Raw genomic sequence first — 19,975 nt, 5'->3', positions numbered from 1 at the left:
TCTCATTGGCTGGCCTCCTGCTGTCTAACACAACCCCGTCCCCTTACTTCAAGGTCTTTGCTCATTTTGTTTCTCTTGTCAGACTTACTCTTTCCTTTGCTCTATCCAGTTCTACCCTTCCTTTGAGTTCCACAAAAATTCTTTGTGAAAATCATTTGACTCTTCCCAGTGATTCATCTTTCTCTACCCTGCAGTCTTATGGCTTCCAGAGGCACATCAGTGCAAGATGCACTAAAATACCTATTGTTTAATAATGCTTGCATAGTGTTTCATGTGGATTGACTGTTTTTGCTCTAAAAATAAGAGCTCCTTATGGAAGAAGTCCAAATCTTCTGCACTTTCGGTTAGGCACACACTTCTTGGTGAACACTGGCTGTTGGAAATATTCTCTCATTATCCCTCAGCCAAAACCATCTCAGCTAGTAGCACAACCCCACACATAGCCTGAGGGCTGCGGGTATATCAAAGTCCATACTTACCACCCTTTCTGCCCAATCCAGAAAGGATCTATGCATCGAAAACCATATCAACCTTTCTATAAGACCATGAGTTGTCAGTTGTTCCATCAAATTGCTTCAGTTTGGAAATTTTGACTTCCTGCTTTGCACAGGAGTCTGACCATGCTGCCAATGTACTTCGCGTATGAAGACTGTCAGATCTTGCTTGGTTCTCAGCCTCTTTGTCTCATGCCAAGTGTCTTTAACCCCACGTATAGACACATCCCTCTTGCAAACTCTAGGACAAACCTTAACTTTACCCAGGACAAATGTAAAGAATGACAGCAGTCCTTTGTGATTCAAATCCCCCAGGCCTTGGGCTAGAAGGCCACGTTGTCGTTGACTTTGGCCTTGTTTTGGAGACCTAGGCTCCCCATTTGCTCTAGGTCTGAGGTCTGGACCTTGTCTTGTTCTCTGTCTCAGAAACACAGCTGGTACTCCAGCATTGGTCTTTTGAAGGGTTTATACCATCTTGCACACTTCCCTGATTCTGCCTACTTCTTTGGGCCTCCTGGGGTTGACCTCAACTGGCTTTCCCAATAAAGCTTCCCTTTTTAAGACAAATTAAGTATCTTAACACCAATCTTTTGCCTAATTCCCACCCAAGTCCACACTCTACCTGTTGGAGTCAACTTCTTGCAGGCCTGTTACAGAATCTGGACTCTGCCTGTTTTAGTGTAGGAGTGGGATTTATCCTGAGCTTCATGCTTCTCAGGTTGCCCTGGGCTCTTATCTGTAACTTAACCACATGCTGGGAAATAATAAGAGCAAATGTCGTGCAAACTCAGGTGGGTTCAGCATGAGATATATTGACAACGTGACAGCTGAGACCTGACATGGGAGGACAGGCAGGGAGAGGGGAAGTCTGTGGCTGACCCCTGGGATAGCAGCACAGTGAAGATGTGACGGGGAGTGTAGCAAGCCAGGAGAGGTTCAGATGGGCTCTAAACTCGAGCCGAGTGGCAGGGGATGGTGTCACAGTACAGGTGGAACAGGAGGTACCTACAGCTACATGGATAGTGATGTTATGGAGGACGGAAGAGACTTAGGCTACAGCAGAGTAGTCAGGTCCCTACTCGGAGGGGAAACTGAGGCATGAACCTAGTAACGAAGGCAAAGCCAGTATTGTAGGAAGGGCCTCCGTGGGCACTTAGGTTCCCTGGACTCTTGCCAAGACTTCAGATACCCAGTCCCCAAGTCTGAGAGGCTGAGATGCTGAAATACTTTCTTCTCTGGTGAGGCAGTCAGGATAGACTGGGGAAAGAAACAACCTCAGACTCTCAATGGCTTAAAACAACCCAGGCAGATTTCTTGCTTACCTACCACCTAGAGGTGGTGGTGTAGGGTCAGGGGCAGCTCTGCTCCACAGAGACGTCACTCAGGGTCCCAGGCCGAAGAAGTGCCATCATCTCTGGCACTGACATCTCACCAGGGGTTTCAGGTTTGCCTCAGTTTGCTGCCACAGAGTCTAGAGAGTTGAATGTAAGCAAAGACATGTTTTGGACTCTTCTGCTCACATTTTGTTGTCTCAAACTACTTATGTGGACACACCTAACTTCAAAGAGTAGGGCTCTGAAACCTTCCTTGTACCTGGAAGTAGAGGAGAATGAGATGTTGGGACACTAGCAATGCCTATCAAATGGAGTTAGAACTGACTCATAAACTGGATTTTTTATGGCTACACAGGCAGACCTCGTTTTATTATGTTTCGCTTTATTGTGCCTCACAGATTGTGATTTTTTACAAATTGAAGGTTTGTCACAGCCCTACATTGAGCAAATCTATCAACACCATTTTCCCAATAGCATCTGCTCACTTCTTGTCTCTGTGTCACATTTATGTAACTATCACAATATTTCAAACTTTTCCATTATTATCAGATTTTTTATTGTGACCTGTGATCAGTGATCCATGACATTACTATTATAATTGTCTGGGGACATCACTAAGCACACGCATATAAGATAACTATTTTAGCTAATAAATGTTGTATGTGCTCTGACTGCTCCACTGACCAGCCATTCTCCCCTCTCTCTCCCTCTCCTCAGGCTTCCTTATTCCCTGAGACACAACAGTATTGAAATGAGGCCAATTAATAACTCTACAATGGCCTCTAAGTGTTCAAGTGAAACGAAGAGTTGCAGGTCTCTCACTTTAAATCAAAAGCTAGAAGTGATTAAGCTTAGTGAGGAAGGCATGTCGAAAGCAGAGATAGGCTGAAAGCTAGGCTTCTTGTGTCAGTTAACCAAGTTGTGGATGCAAAGAAAAAGTTTTTGAAGGAAATTAAAGGTGCTACTCCGGTGAACACACAAATGATAAGAAAGCAAAACAGCCTTATTGCTGATATGGAGGAAGTTTGGTCTGGGTAGAAGATCAAACCAGCCACAATATTCTCTTGAGCAAAAGCCTAATCCAGAGCAAGACCATAATTATCTTCAATTCTAGAAGGCTTAGAGAGGTGAGGAAGCTGCAGAAGGAAAGTTTGAGGCTAGCAGAGGTTGGGTCATGAGGTTGCAGGAAAGAAGCCATCTCCATGACAGCAAAGTGCGAGGGGAAGCAGCCAGTGCTGATGTAGAAGCTGTAGCGAGTTCTCCAGAGGACCTAGCTGAGATCATTAGTGAAGGTGGCTGCGCTGAACTACAGATTTTCAATGTAGATGAAACAGCTTCTATTGGAGGAAGATGCCATCTAGGACCTTCATAGCTGGAGAGGAGAAGTCGATGCCTGGCTTCAAAGTTTCAAAGGATGGGCTGACTCTCTTATTGGGGGGCTAATGCAGATGGTGACTTGACATTAAAGCCAATGCTCATTTACCATTCTGAAGATCCTAGGGTCCTTAAGAAGTATGCTAAATCTACTCTGCTTGTGCTCTATAAATGGAACAAGAAAGCCTGGCTGACAACCCATCTGTTTACAACATGGTTTACTGAATACTTTAAGCCCACTGTTGAGACCTACTATTCAGAATAAAAGATTCCTTTCAAAATATTACTGCTCATTGATTGTACCCAAGAGCTGGTCACCCAAGAGCTCTGGTGAAGATGTACAACCAGATTAATGTTGTTTTTTATGTCTGCTAACTCAACATCTATTCTGCAGCCTATGGATCAAGGAGTAATTTTGACTTTCAAGTCTCATTATTTTAAAAAATAATTTTTTTAAGGCTATAGCTGCCATAATAGTGATTCCTATGACAGAACTGGGTGAAGTCAATAGAAAACCTTCTGGAAAGGAGCTGTCATTCTAGATACCATGAAGAACTTCTGTGATTCTGGGGAGAAGGCAAAGTATCAACATTAACAGAAGTTCAGAAGAAGCTGATTCCAACCCTCATGGATGACTTTGAAGGGTTTGAGACTTCAGTGGTGGAAATAACTGCAGAGAAATAGCAGGCGAATTAGAATTAGAAGTGGCACCTGAAGATGTGACTGAATTACTGAAATCTCACGATAAAAATTTTAAGGATGAAGAGTTGTTTCTTATGGATGAGCAAAGAAAGTGGTTTCTTGAGCCTGAATCTACTCCTAGTGAAGATGCTGTGAAGATTCGTGAAATGACAGCAAAGGATTTAGAATATTACGTACACTTAGATGGCAAAGCAGCAGCAGGGTTTGAGAGAATTGACTCCAATTTTGAAAGAAGGTCTACTATGGGTAAAGTACTATCAAACAGTGTAATATGCTATACAGAAATCATTCATGGAAAGGAAGAGTCCATTGATGTGGCAAATTTCATTGTTGTCTTACTTTAAGAAATTGCCACAGCCACCCCAGCCTTCAGCAACCACCACCAGGATCAGCCAGTAACCATCAACATCGAAATAAGACTCTTCACCAGCAAAAAGATTAGGACTCACTGAAGGCTGAGATGATTAGCAATAAGGTATTTTTCATTAAGGTATGTACCTTGGTTTTTTTAAACAGAATACTATTGCATACTTAATAGACTACAGCATAGTGTAAATATAACTTTTATATGCACTGGAAAACCAAAATTTTTGTGTGACTTGTTTTATCATGATACTCACTTTAGCATGGCTGTCTGGAACTGAGCCCACAACACTCTGAGATATGCCTGTAAATTGTATACATGTGCTTGGTGGGGGGTCGGGTGAAGCTTCATTGTTGTCTGGTGCTGGGAAGAGCAGAGCAGAGTAGAAGAGTTGGCAGCCAAATCCATAGGGTCAAAAACTCTTCTATAAAGTTAAATATATTCTGAAATATAACCACAGTTCAGAGTCTAGAACTATGATTCACCTTTGGATGGACCAACTCAAGCTTCTGGGTATAGGTCTTCCAGCTCATTAAGTAGTGCTGCCCTTAACATATGAGGACAGGATGAAGCTAAACTGCTGCCATTGAAATTGACTATTTTCTTCTCCAGTAGAGAAGATGTTTCTACAATGAACTGTCCATGCTGTGTCTCTCCTTGTTCTCATTATGTAAATCACAACACGTATGAGCTGGTTGGCTCTGCCTAGAGTTGTGGCCCATGGCTGCATAAAAGCCCTATAACTTGTCTGGAAATTGAGCCCTCTTCTTTGGTTTTATTAGCATCATGCCTTGACCGACCTACTCAGTCATTGCCTCCCAGGAACTTAATGAAATTACTTAAGGTTTAAAAAAAAATGGAATACAACTGATGAGATGTAATTCAACTTACATTTTTTAAAAAGTTCGTAAACAATTATATACACACATACACTCATGCACACAGAGACACAAGTCGTATGAATTTGCTACCTTTCAGAACAAGGCAGTTGTAATTCACAGTTTGAGAACCACTTTGAAGAACCTCTGTATTTCCACAGAGTAACGAGAGTCATTTCAATTGTAAAACCCATCATGGAAATATGTCTGCCATAGATCCCTCAGTGGACACTCAGAAATGTTCTGCTTATAGGCAGACAGGTGACAGGCTTTTGTCACCTCCCAGACTGAAAACCATATTGACAGCAATTCTCGTTGGACTGAGCCACACAAGGACAGAAGATGCTTAGAAATTGCTTATGGATGTTCATCTTGTGGTTATTTGACTGCAGAAGCAGTCCCTTCTTAACAACCAGCCGTCGTCGGCTTTTCTTGGCTTCAGGTGAAGAGGTGACTTCCCTCTTTGATTCAGTGCTCATAATTGGGCTGTCTGTCAGCAGAGGTGGTGAGAAAACAATGCTAATGAGGTCAGGGGTTCAATGCCCACGTGGGTCAGTTAGCTTTCCTTTGTTCTGTGGCCAAAGTCTATATCCTCTAACTGTGTCCAGCTACTATGATGACAACAGAGATTGGGAGAGAGTAAGGGAATGTGGATGAGTCTCTAATCCTATTCTTCCTGTGGTGGAAAACAACTCCAAGTTCATGGCCTTTTGCAGCAAAGTTATCTTCAGGGTTGAAGGACCACCCATTAAGAAGCAGCGAGGAAAATGAAAGGTCTGGTTCCACAGTGGTGTTAAGGAGGCTGAGCTACAGGATCCGTGCTCACAGCTGGAGCATCAGCTTGGTCACTTATGCTAACAAGAAGATCGCTGTTGCAAGGACGATTAGTATTCACAGCCAGCTTCCAATTTCTTATTAGCCAGAGTGTCAACATTTCCGGACATTTGTGTCAGGAGTAAAGTGGATTGGTTTGAGTTTCATTTCTTTTTCTTTAGCCACTATCTGTTGGAGATTCTAATGAACAATGAGATTTCCATAGATAGCCAGAAAGAGAAGGCCTGAGTATTCCCACAAGCAGTGTTCAGCCCTGGAATGACTGAGATCTATCTGGCTTTTATATCACAATTCATAATTCCCCATGCTGGCACTATTTTCTTCGAATTACTATATCTTCTATAACGCTATGTATGGACATAAATCAAAATAGGCACGAACCAAGCCTGATGGAAAAACTATGGGCTTCTAAGTTATCTTATGACTCGCTAGCTTTATGTGTATGCCTACGGGGTGTGTGTGTGTGCATCCTTGGGAAGGCTACTTAACTGCTTCGAGCCTCAGTTTCCTTGCTCATAAAATGGGGATATTGATATTTATCTCATAGGGCTGTTGGAAGAATTATATGCTACAATATGAAGACATCTGCCATGTCTAATGTGGTACCTGGCATGTTGTAAGTATTTTCCCTAATGACTGGAGTTCTTATTATCAACATTGCATATATTTATTTTAATTGCTTGGCAAATAGCCCCCACTTTATTGCAAGACCAGATATGCAGAGCATGTATTACTAATATGTCATCTGCAGACGCTGTTGATTGCCTTCCCATATTCCTCAGCCCACCTGAATTCATTTGCCACTGCAATGGGCAGTTGGCATCTTCCCATCTCGGGGACCTGGGTCTTTCCTCTTCTTTGCTAAGGGCGTTCAAAGGCACTTGCAAAATCTAGAAGCATAAGAATTTAGACTCCTAAGGGCAACCTCAACCTCAACCAAATGGAAGATACCTGCAGTGGGGGGATTCTGAGACATATTCTACACAGTTTCTCAGAATATTCTCAGTGGGACTGAGCTGAAGTTGCCCACCACGGAAACCCACTCATTAATGGACCTTTTTTTGACTTTTCTCCCTTCTCTGTCTCACATTCCCGTTTCTTCCCTTGTGATTCCTGGCTTCACTTTGCAAATAAATTCCTAGTCCCCAATATCTTATCTCAGGGTTTGTTTTGGGGGAATCCAAACTAAGACGTCTACCTGATAGAGTTCTTAAAAATTTTTACATGCAGTAAAATTAACTTTATTTTTGGTATGTAGCTCTGTGAGTGTTAACAATGTATACATTCATGTACCCATAACCATAACCAGGATACAGAACAGCTCCCTTACCCTAAAAATTCCCTTGTAGTCAAACCATCCCCCCACCCCTAACCCATGGCAGCCATTCCTGTAAGATTTCCTTTTTCCAAATGTCATACAGCGTGTACCCTTTTGAGATTGGCTTCTTTCTTCAACGTAATGCCTTTGAGATTCATGCATGTTGGTTGTGTGCCACTCGTTCATGCCTTTGCATGGCTGAGCAGTACTCCATCAGGCGGAGGTTGGACAGCTTGTCAGTGCATTTGTTGGAGGACATTTGGATTGTTTCCTGAAAATTCTGAATAATCCTGCTCTAAATAGTCACATAGGTTTTCATTTCTCTAAGATAAATACCTAGGAGTGGGTTTGCTGGATTGTATGGTAAGTGTATGTTTAAATTTATAAGAAACTGCCAGAATTTTCCTGGATGGCTGTACAGTCTTGCCCTCCCAGCAGCAGTGTGTGAGAGATCCAGTTACTTCACACCCTTCCCAGCACCTGATACTGTCATGATTTTCTTTAAATTATTTTAGCCATTCTAATAGGAATATAGTGGTATTTCTGTGTCTTAATTTGCATTTCCCTAATGGCTAATGATGGTAATCATTTTTCATGTGCTTATTTTCCATTATATTTCTTCTTTGGAGAAGGACCTATTCAAATCTTTTGCTCAGTTACTTAATTGGGCAATTTCTTTTCTTACTGTTGAGTTTTGAGAGTTCTTTATATATTCTGGGTAGAAGCCCTTTCTTAGACGTGTGATTTGCAAATATTTTCTCCCACTGTGTAGCTTGTCTTTTCCTTTCTCTTAATCATAGGGTTTTAATAAGGACTAATGAGTTTATACATGGTGTTCTTTAAAAACTAAATAGACATGTTTTCATGTCAGTTGAGGGAAGGCAGAATGGAGAAAAGTTTGATTTGGGACTCAGACAAACCTGGATTTGAATCCTGCTTCAGTCCCCCATGAAATTCTTTGCCATGGACTATTTTGTTAGTTTCCTCATCTGTAAAACGTAGCCATAGTACTTACTACATATGGTTGCTGTGAGGATTAAATGAGATAATATGTGTCAGGGGCTGAGCTTGGTGCTAGGATGTTGTAAATGTTCAGTAAATAAAAAGATTATACTCTTATTACAGGACGCTCAACTCCAAGCCTTTGTGTAATCTGCTCCCTCTGCTTGGGTTGTCCTGCTCCACCCTATCCCCCTTGCTCCCTCATTTTCTACCTGCCTAAGATGATTCCTATTCAGGGGGCCTTGCTGGACATCACCAGTTTGGGCAGGCACCCCTACTCGGCACTCCCACAATACCCTCTAATCATCTTCCATCACTCTGTGTTTTAAGCACAATGAGCTGTGAGCAACTCGAGGGCAGGGCTAATGTCTTTATCATCTAAAATTATTCTAGGTCGTGTTTGATGTATGAACGAATAAATAAATGAACGAATTCATCTCATGCTTTGTCTGGGAGTTCCAATTAGACATCCCTCTGAGTATTGCCCAATTCAGTCCCTTTAAGACAGCCTTGAACACCCAAATGGATGTCTATGACTTACACTAGGACCGCGCTTGCAATCAGCCAGACACTGCATCTTTGACAAGTTGGACGCCGAATGGAGAAACTTGAATGCTTTGCATCTATTTACTTTTACCACATGCCATAAAAATTAAAAATACATTGTACCACAAGCGCAGTATTTAGTGTCTCACTTTAATTACATTCAAGTGTGTTGCTAAATAGTCTTGAGAAAACCTTAATGACCAGCTGTTCTACCCTTTTCCCATATGTCAGAAATGGTTTCTGAAATCACATTCTGGGACAGTAAGGTTGTATAATTAGACAGTGTATAGCTAACACTTCTAGCTTTTCCGCTTAAACTGTGGACCCTTTACGCTAACATATTGTGTGATTCTGCCGGTTTGGCGCAATACAATTAAAGGACGTGCCAAACAGCAACAGAGATGTGCAAACTCCATCAGACTTGTTATCACTGCATCATTATTTCCTCATATCTTTTTCATCGTCAGGATGGCATGCTTTCGTGTGCGTGTGCTATGCAATATTCAGCATGTTTGGCTGACAAATAAACTTAGTAAAGAGGGCTGTAAATTTTTAATATTCCCTTCATAATGCCATTTATCTCACTAGAATTAGATGTGAGAGTGGCTTTTACATCCTTTCGAACAAAGAGCTATCACTCAAATACACAGCAACCATTTAAGGAAACAAAACAAAACTAAAATCCCCCAAGGTTGTAATAGAGGCCAATATTTTAATACTGCTTCTGGTGGGGAAATGGGGATTTTATCTACCCTGAAACTGGATTTGGGCGATAAAAGAAGCCGAATTTAGACAATTGATTATTGTGAAAATAAGGCATTAGTTACTTGCAGTTGTTTGAATCTGAGCTTAATGAATTGTTTTGAAACCATAGTAATATTGTATTTGATTGTATTTGGTTAGTTCTTTGATTTTGATTTGTATTTTGAGAAATACAAATATAAAATAAGGAAATGGGAAAATTCTATCAACTAATAATATTCTTTGGCTCTTCCTTTCCCTCTTCCCCAAAGAAAATGTCCTTGACATTGTCCCAAATGTGAAGTCCAAACATAACTCTGATTTCTGATTGAGAATTGCCCATATAAATATATTAAGACCAAGCCACTGCTGAAGCTTTCTCAAGTCCTAAAGCATCAAACTCATTTTTGAAAAAGGCTAAGAGAGAGCTTCACTGTTCTAAGACCAATTTATACCATTTTTTTCCTTCTAAGCTTGAATTTCCAATGACTTATGTAGATGTAAGCGCTGACAGCTGTAATCATGTTTTAAATCTTGCTTTGTATCCTTAGTTATAATGTTGTTCAGTTAATATTCAGAATAATGGAAGTGATGTGCCGTTTTGAAAAAGACTTGAATACAGTCCAATGCTTTGGAAAACTGACTCTCGAGAGGATTAATCAGCATTTAAAACTTGCATTAATAAAAATCTGATCTTCCGCCATGCAGCATGCATAATACTTTTCGTTTTGAAACATTTTAGTTTAATAATACAGCCTCCTTTGTCCCGATTTCTAAAATGATTTTAAAATTGAGCTCCTTCAAATCAATTTTGTCTTGACCCTTTATGTAATTGGACACTTGCAATTTGAAAATATAAGGATGCTTTTTTGCGTGGTGCCCTAAACTGTATTTCTATTATTAAAGATAAGGGCAACAGTGGACTCCGACTTAGCACTTAACATTTCAGTATTTTCCCCCTCAATTTATATCCAAAGAGTTTTCCGTCTTTCTTCAAAGTTCAATTATCCAAACTCAGTCCTTGAGAGAAAAAGAGCTAAAAACTGTGTTTTAATAATGAAAAATGATCAGTGGTAACAGGGTCTTTTGCTGTAGATTGTTTTTTATCAAACAGTCAATGATTAGTGGTCTCTTTTTAGCTGTTTTTAAGTAAACATAAATAACACTGAGCTATTTACCTGCAAACAAGGATTTTGATTCTAAAGCTAAAATAAAATGACACAATGGAAGATGAACTGGGAGACAGTGGTCTGAGGGCTCTGTTCAACTTACAGCTAAATGGGAATGAAGTCAATTTTAAAAACCAGGAAAGAAAGATGATTGTGAAAGCAGAATAGGAAAAAAAAAATTGCTGTTTTATCCTGGTAAAGTAACTGGTTGCTTTACAACCAGAGATAAAGTCAAGTGGGCCCACACTTCCGTGGGTTTTGTCTCTCCTAAGACCCACGGGCGGCTTGCTCTCTGGCTCAGGACCAGCTGCTTTTCCTCCACGGAGACCAGGTCCCACCCGGCTGACCATCAGGAGGGAGAAGGCTCTCCTCCATGGTGCTAAAGGTGGCCCGGGAGGATTTTATTCTTCCTTTTGCATGATTTTGGAAAAATCTCTGGGTTTCCATGCTAAAGCAGGAGACACTGCAGAGCAAATTCCTCTCGCTCCTGGGTCTTATTAGGATTGCGTAGCAGGCGCAGCAAATAGTCAATAAACACTCAATGGAAGAATCTCTTTAAAAGCCCGAATGAAGTGCCTGCCTGCCTGCCTGCCTGCCAGCTGGGCTGTGCTGGTTTCTGCTCAGAACAACTTTGCTCACCTGGCCCTCCTTCTCAGCAGCAGGGTCCCTGCTTTGGCCACCTCTTGGGGTTTCCTTGAAGTCCCATGACTGCTCTGAGATGGGAAGTGAGGGAGAGGCAAAGAGAGAGACTGAGGCCCTCGGAAAAGTGGGGGGGGGGGCAGCTGCCCTGCTGAAGGAGCTACGGGGGAGATGTTTGGGCCATCGGCTTCTGCCTGGGGGCTGAACGCTGGCGGAACAGATAGTCAGGAGAACAAAAGCATTTATTTAAGACACAACTGGACAGTGGAGTGTTTGCATCATACATACACCTGAGGGCATGTTACGTTAATGAGGATGTTAAAAACAGAAAGCTTGAAAAACAGTGAGGCCTCTGCCTGACAAAAGTTTTGGTGGCAAATGCATTTTTATCCACCAACCTACTACATTTGTGGAGGTGGTTGGGAGTGGGTTTGAATGGAGACAGCGTGAGGACCACAGTGTTTCTAACAGGAAAGCATCTTGTGTTGAAACAGCCTTTTTGTTGGTTGGTTGATTTTCATTGCTCTGTAACTTTTGGCTGCCAGGGAGGCAGGTGACAGAGCTGATCCCGGGGCCCTAGCAGGTACCCTGCCCTCTCCTAGAGGGAGCAGGGTGATGAGGGCCTGCTCTGAGGATACATTGCCCCAGGATCCTGGCATTTGGGGAATTTGTTTAGCTTCCTGGGGGGAGATGCCACTACCCTTATTTTGGGGGCAAATTATGAACATTTTGACAGGCTCAAGACCCCCTCTGCCCTTAACCCAGTATAATCTTTCAAAAATTCAAATAAGATTAGGTTAATTTCTTGCTTTAAAATGTGCACAGTTTCCCCTGGCCTACTAAAAGAAATCCCAAAGCTTTATCATTTCCAGCTCTACCTTCGCTCTCTGACCCCAGACCACCATCTCCAGACACCTCAGACTCAAGTCAGAGCAGCCTTGATATCACTCCTTAAACACAAGTGCTTTTCCATTCTCTGTGTCCTTGCTCCCTCTTCCTTTGCCCTTTGCCTGTGTGAAGAGCTCCTACTTATCCTTCAGAGCCCAGCTCAAAAGCTTCTTGCTATTTATGGCTTTTCCTGGACTGCCCTGGTGCTCTCTCCTCCTTCCACCTCCTCCATCCTATCCCCACTCAAGAAGAATTAATCACTCCCATAGCTATGATCCCCCTCCTCTAGCAATTATCACTCATGCTATAGGTATTTTTTTGTTGTTTCTCCCATAAAATGGTGTATTATACAAGAGTTGGAATACTGGCTCCCATGTTATTTCATAAATATTTGTTGAAGTGAATATGCCCTTTGATAAGCACTAAGTGGTATTTCAAAATCTTAGAACTAAAAGAACATCAAAGAGCTTATATTCAAAAGTTGGAATAAAGAATATATATATATGTGTGTGTATAATGTATATATTTTATATATATATAAAAAACTGAATCACTCTGCTGTACAACAGAAATGAACACAACATTATAAATCAACTATATTTTAATTTTTAAAAAAGTGGGTTTGTTTCCTTGAGGTCTATCAAATATAATATATAAATTAAGAGCTTAGAGTTCTATAAATTTTAGAACATTCTTCCAAGAGGTAGATATTTCTTTTTTCTCTTCTAGACCATAAGATGCAGTGATACATCTGACAATCACAAAAGTATCTTTTTTGTTTCTTCTGATCTTGGAAAAGCTTAGCGTGCAAGTAGACTGATTTCTTAGTTTAGGTTGTCTCTCTAGTAAAACTCCCTATCTCCAACAAGAATGGCACTTAAATATAGACCTCTGAAAAGTGTTTGCTCAGATTCAGTGTAAGCCTACACAGAGTGCATTGAAGGAATGCTAAAAATATGGTTTTCTGTGCTACGATAAAGATGGGAACAGCAGCATGACTCCACTTCATATCTATGGCAGTCCCTGTCATACCTCCTCCAACATCACAGTGTTGTCTAGACAAGCATATCTTAGGGCTACTGCTCACGAGAGTCATCTAGAACAGGAGGTAGAAAACTGCAGCCCACAGGCTAAATCCAGCATGCTGTTCGTTTTTGTGATAGTAAAGTTCTATTGGAAGATAGATAGATAGATAGATAGATAGATAGATAGATAGATAGATAGATAGATAGATAGATAAAATAGTATAATATAATATAAATAAATAAATAATAAAATTCTGTAGGAATATCTCATATTATCTATGGCTGCTTTCATGCTGCCATGGCAGGGGTGAATAGTTGCAATAAAAACCGTGTGACGCCCCCCTCACCCTCCGGGATGAAAATATTTACTGTTTGGTTCTTCGCAGACAATGTTTGCCGACCTTTGATCTGGAAGTTTCGGTTTTGTTTTGTTTTTTAAATAATACAGATGCCTGAGTCCTGCCTTCCATAATTGAATTGATAATTGAAGTAATTGAAAGAATAAATCCCTGGCCGTTTGTATTTTTAGGCTCCACTTGTGATTCTGTTTACAGACTCAATTTTTATTTTTCAGGAAGTTATCCGTAAATCATGCCCAGCAAATTCTCAGCACAAGGAATGACCCTCTAAGGCAAGCACCGTATTTTACTTATCTTTGCATCCACAGCACCTAACACCGCTCCCAACATAATTAGATGCTGATATACTTTTGTGAAGTGAATGAGTGGATGGAACCCATGAAAAATCACAGTAAATTGCGAGTAACTTCTCAGGCCCTGGACATGTGCCCTATTACTTTCCGGTGAGATTTCTTTCTTTCTTTCAATTTCAACCTCACCTAGAAAAGCAAGTGCTACTGATAACTTTGTGGATCTGAAATTTAAAAAAAATTTTTCCAAAGGTGTCAGATGATGCGTGCCTTGGTCTGCATAAACATGGTCATCTTCTCACTGCTTGGGACATGCAGGGAAAAAAAAATTCAACTCATCATGAGAAATGGTGCAGATGGTGTATTTGGCATCACCAGCCTGCGTAGATCAGGGATGCATTTATTTACATGGCTTTGTTTGCATTGTGACCATTTATCTGGGCCCTTGCGCACATTTAACCTTTTGAAGGGTCGGGAGGGAGGGAGCCATTTTGCCCTTGGGATTAGATGGAGCAAGCTCCCAGCAGGGATAATGTTTGCGTTTCTTCCTACCTGCAAAACACTCGTTTCTTACAGCATTGGAAAACATTTGGTTATGTTATCTTGTGGGTCCAGGAGGAGTGTGGAGCATGCCAAACTTAAGAGCCATTGCCAAATGCCATGGTTCGCATTATGGAGACAGTGTGCCAGTGTTACTGGCGCTACTAGTTGTAGATCTGAGCTCTCGCCTCAGAGGCAAAGGATCCCTGTTAATCGTTTCCAACTGGGATCATGCCCTTTGCCTTTAGTTGTGAGATATCTTTGTGTCTGTGCACAAACCATGGGTTGCAGGCACAGCTGATTGACCACTGCGACTGACCTCTTCCAGGCTGGGACAGTGAGCCCCTAACGTGGCACCAAAATGGTCTCAGACCCCCTGGGTGACTTGGAGATGCTGAGAAACAGAATGGCGCCTTAGAAGGAGCCTACAAGAGCTTGGTGCTGGACCTGTAAAATGGAGATACGTTACTTACTTTCCCTGAGCTTTGGTTTCCTCATCTTTTGACAGGAGTAATCAGAGTTGTTATGACAGATGAGCTCATCCATACAAAGCATTTGGTGCAATTACTGACAAGTGACAAGTAAGTGCTCAATAGAAGTGTTTATTATTGCTATTATCATATCACTGTTACTGACATACACCTCTTGGTTCACGCACATGGTGGCTGTGAAGATGAAGTAACTGCCGTTGAAGTGCTCTGTGACTCTGCAGAACTCGGCAGATGTGAGGAATGCTGTTTCAGAGGGAAGGAAGGTTGACTACTTATAGTGCCTCTCTGTCCGTCAAAGCATATTTCAACGTGACTCTCTGGCCAAGAATCCCTAACTTTTTGAGATAAGATGCTAATGAGTCAGACAGAGGAAGACAAATACTGTATAATATCACTTATATGTGGAATCTAAAAAGTACAACAAACTAGTGAATAAAACAAAAAAGAAGCAGACTCACAGATAAAGAGAACAAACTAGTTACCAGTGTGGAGAGGGAAGCGGGGAGGGACTAGATAGGAGTAGGGGAAAAAGGGTTGCTATGGGATTATATGATCATGTGTGTGAAACTTTAGAAAATTGTAAAGCACTCTAGAATTTAAAGAGTCTCATTCAATAAAAAAAAACTTTAAAACACAAGGTAATAACATAAAGCAACTGGCTTGTAATCATAAAAAAATAGAAAAATAAGAAGATGGGGAATTTAATTTAAAAGCAAAAAAAAAAAAAAAAAAAAAAAAGAAGCTACCATTTATTTTTCCAAACTCTTGCAAGACCAGTGGCCTATCCTTCGGTGAGCAGTTGTTGGGATGGGGTGTACGTATGCAGTGAGGGGGTGGCCGATGTGCTGGTGGGACTGTTTCTGAGCAGAACCGAGGCTGGGCCCGGACGCTGCCTGGACTGCACTTCCTGCTGCATATGGAGGCGGTCACGAGGGCAGGCGAGAGGGGTTCCACTGGAGGAGGAGTGTGAGAGGGCCATGAGCATGTGAGCCATCTACCTGGAGGGGCATCAGGACAGAGAAACAGTTCCCTGGTTTGCCTGGAAATGTGCTACCTCAGTTTGCCTGGGAATCTAATGGTTTCATTCAACAGGCATTTATTGCTTTTCTACTGGACCTAGACCAGTGCAAAAGGGACTACGCTTTGAGGAGCCTGGGTGAAGCTGTCTTCCTCCTGGTTGTAACCTGAAAAGACGGAAGGAATCAAGGCTGTCCTCAGAAATAAGGGGAAGGTGTGGGTATATTAAAAACCCATTACTCTTTATAAGCACATCTCAGTGTTGCTTCAGGAGAAAGATTACTGCACGTGGTCTCTATCAGGTCTGCATGAGGAGTCTTAAATGCAACTGGAAGAAATCCCAGATGCTCAAGGTGACAGCCACTAGTCACGACAATGGTGTCTCAGTCTCTGGCGTCACAAGCCTCACCACTGGGATACCCTGTGGGAGCCCTGCAAGACCTTGTTCTTACCACTCTGAAATATCCACCTGGTCAGTCAATACAGTAAGAAGCCAAGTCAGTCAACAATAGCTGGCTTGTTCCCACACACCTCACCTAAAGTTCTAGGCACATAAAAGGTATTCAACAAAAACTGAAGACTAACATAATAATAATATGTAATATTTGTTAAGCACTTACTAGATGCCGGTCCATTTTGTAAGTGCTTCATATGTGTTGCTGAATATCATCCTCACAATAGCCTAGTGAAAGAGCATTGTTACCACCACTTTTAGAGGGAATCTAAGTAATTTCTTCAAGGTCACAGAGTTAGAAGAGGTGGAGCTGAATTCACCCAGACCGAAGGACTTGGAGCCCATTAAACCATATGCTGGCACAAGACTCACTTTTAAATTACTTTGTGGCGATAAACAAGATTATACGGTATAGCACAGGGAAATATATACAAGGTCTTATGGTAGCTCACAGAGAAAAAAAATGTGACAATGAATATATATATATGTTCATGCATAACTGAAAAATTATGCTCTACACTGGAATTTGACACAACATTGTAAAATGATTATAACGCAATAAAAATGTTAAAAAACATAAAATTACTATGTGGCTTTAAAAAGAAATAAAACATTGAATTTGTAGAAGGTCCCCTTAAGGCATTTCTTTAACTGATTGCATTTTAATTCTTGGCTCAACATTTGGCCCAACACTTGGCATCAGCCATTTTGGTACACGTATAATTTTAGTAAAAATTATGCAGGACAAGTAAATCATCACATGTAAAGCAGGCACTTGGTGATTGGCCTGAGGCCATGGAAGGAAAGAAGGAAGGAAAGAAGGAAATAAGAAAGGAAGGAAAGAGATTGAAGGAGGGAGAGGAAAGGAAGAAAGAGGGAAAGATAGGAGAGTAATTTGATGGCATAGATAGAAACTGTGAATGTGTGTGTAGGTATGTGTTTGCTATAGAGGCATTAAGAAGAATGAAAGCATCTTTCCATTACAAGTTCTCATACTTCTTCATGTTTCTTGCTCCTTTATAGGGTGCACCTATCAGAGAAGGGTCCAGTAGTAAAACAACACATTCTAACTCCCATATCCTGAGCATAGTTTTATATCCTCCAATGCAGAGGGTAAGAAGGTCCACAGAATTATAGTGACAGAGAGCTGATGGCATGTTCACCCTGTGAGCTACTCCTTTCCAGACACCAAAGGGAAAGCTGCTACATGCAGTTCCCTTAAGCCTGGGGAGAAGGAGTGAGTGACAGCCAGACTCTCTCGTCACCCAATCACACACATCTCAGGGGTTCGGATTTTCTCAGCTCCCTGGAGGCTTCTGCCCTGGCAGACAGGAGGTTTGCAGAAGATGGGGAGTTTGCAGGTATCCAGTGGCACTGCCTGTATCTATACCAACCAATAGCGATGGATGTGGAGGACCACACCAAGATGGAGAACTCCTCCTATATCCAAGCCTATTACAGCTCTGCCTGCAAGGCAGGCCCCACAGAGGGAGGCGAGGCGGCCACCGCACCAGAAGAGGCTGGTGGTGGGTATGTTACACAGAGCTGAGAGACCAGGGAGCAGTGATTGTATTGGGCCAGGTCGCCAGCTCTTGGATAGCACTTTACAGAGGGATCGGGCAGTCTCTGACATCTAGAGAGATGAAAGGGGAGACTTCAGCCCAAGAGAAGGAAGCGTGGCACACTCTGGCCCCCAGACAAGAGAGAGAAAATGGCAGGCACCTAAGGACAGATGCTTGTTTCATGAAGAGGTTTTTTAGCAGTTCTGGTGGAGAGGGTGTGCACTGTGGGCAGATGAACCTGTCTAGCCTATTCTAAAGTTCCCAGGCATTGTCAGGTACCGAGATTGAAGAGTTAGACTTGACATAGCAAAATAACTCTCCTGAAGGGCTTTGAAACAAAAAAGAAATTATTCTCAACCTCCCAAGTGGCAGAAGGCATAGTGGTAGATGATCCAACTTGCTAATTCCTTTTTCATAGTTAATTTCTGCCATTGGGTAATTGACTTAAAGAAATGGACATCTGTTGTAGGTTTTTGTCCATTTTTGACTTTATAGTTTTGGGGGGATGCTATAGACAGGATTGTGTCATCCCCACCCCCTCCCAGGTTCATATGTTGAAGTCTTAATCCCTAATGTGGAAATTTGGAATGAGGAAGTAATTAAGGTTAAGGAAGGTCATAAGGGTGGGTGGCGCCCTGATCCATCCAAGAGGATTAGTGCTCATTCCCTTTCTCTCTTCCCCATCTGAGAACACGGCACAAAGGCAGCCGTCTGTAAGCCAGGAGAGAGCCGTCTGTAAGCTCCGCAGAAACAGGCACCTTGATCTTAGACTGCCCAGTCTCCAGACTTTGAGGAAAGAAACTCCTGCTGTTTAAGTCACGCAGACTGTGGCACTTTGTTATGGCAGCCCTAGCAGACTAAAACCGAGGTCGCGGGGTGGGGGGTGGCGGCATGAGATGCTTTAAATATCTGCAAGTTCTGTCTCCTACAACCTGTGCTCAGACGAGACTGTAAAGCTAGAGGCTGCTTGTGAAACTTTGGCTTTCTGTGTGGTGCTGGGGAGTTAACCCCAAATGGTCCAAGTCCCGGGGTTTGTATCTGAGGGACCAACATTTATACTGTAAAGTCTATAAATATTTTTGAAGATGAAAAGTGTTGTATGGAAAGGAGCACTATTAGAGCAGAGGGTGAATTAAAGATGAGAAGAAGAACTCAAGAACGAAAAGAAAAAAAAAAAAAAAGAAAAACCTCTTATATTGGCCTACAGAGAATAGAATGCTTAGACTGACTTCAGTACTGAATATTTCCTTTTAAAAAAAAATCACGTCTCCTAAAACCAATTCCAAACGGAGTCATATAAACACAAACATTAGAATCAGGGGAATTTTCCAGTGAGGGAAAATATTTTGGTAATATTAGTAATTTAGTTTTCTCATAAGGAAATAAAAAGGAAATTAATTCAATTATTTGTTCAGAATAGTTACAAAATTGTACAGCCTCAGAGAATAGTTCCTGCTGGAGGCAGCAATTCTTGGTGTCCTGGAGGAGATGAACTATATTTTGCTTGTGTTGAGATGAAGGAGAGGAATGGGATGTTCTCTGGCTTCTGTCCCCTTGTCCTGGAGAAGTTACAGACATATGGAATATAGCCCCTGCTTTCTTGCCATATTACTATTTCTGTTTTTTTTTTCCTTGTTCAGATTTGCTTGCATTTTTCCCATTTGTATTGTGATATAATTGACATATACTATTGTGTAAGTTTAAGGTGTACATTTGATGATTTGATATAGGCCTATATTTCAAAATGATTATAGCAATAAGGCTAGTTAAAGCATTCATAACCTCATGTAGTTACCTTTTGTGCATGTGTGTGTGGTGAGAACTTCAAGTATACAGCACAGTACTGTTATCTGTTGTCACCCTGCTGTACATTAGATCCCCAGAAATCATTCATTTCAAACCTGAATGTTTTACCCTTGGACCACCTTCATCCATCTTAGCCCTCCTCCCTCAA

The 19,975-nt window shown here is 41.6% G+C and overlaps 1 long non-coding RNA gene across 1 annotated transcript in view; it reads left to right on the top strand.

Annotated features, from left to right (window-relative positions):
• LOC116659235 overlaps nt 1-15,079 on the top strand; it is a 125,960-nt gene extending 110,881 nt beyond the window's left edge. The window contains exons 7-8 of the long non-coding RNA XR_004314472.1: nt 13,883-14,110; nt 15,006-15,079. This is a non-coding gene — a long non-coding RNA (uncharacterized LOC116659235). The remainder of the gene's footprint in view (nt 1-13,882; nt 14,111-15,005) is intronic.
• The last annotated feature ends 4,896 nt before the right edge of the window (nt 15,080-19,975 follow it).

The sequence above is a fragment of the Camelus ferus genome, chromosome 23 (genome assembly GCF_009834535.1).
Source record: "Camelus ferus isolate YT-003-E chromosome 23, BCGSAC_Cfer_1.0, whole genome shotgun sequence".
In the NCBI taxonomy this organism is placed as follows: Eukaryota; Metazoa; Chordata; class Mammalia; order Artiodactyla; family Camelidae; genus Camelus; species Camelus ferus.
This window is presented reverse-complemented; position numbering and strand designations above follow the sequence as displayed.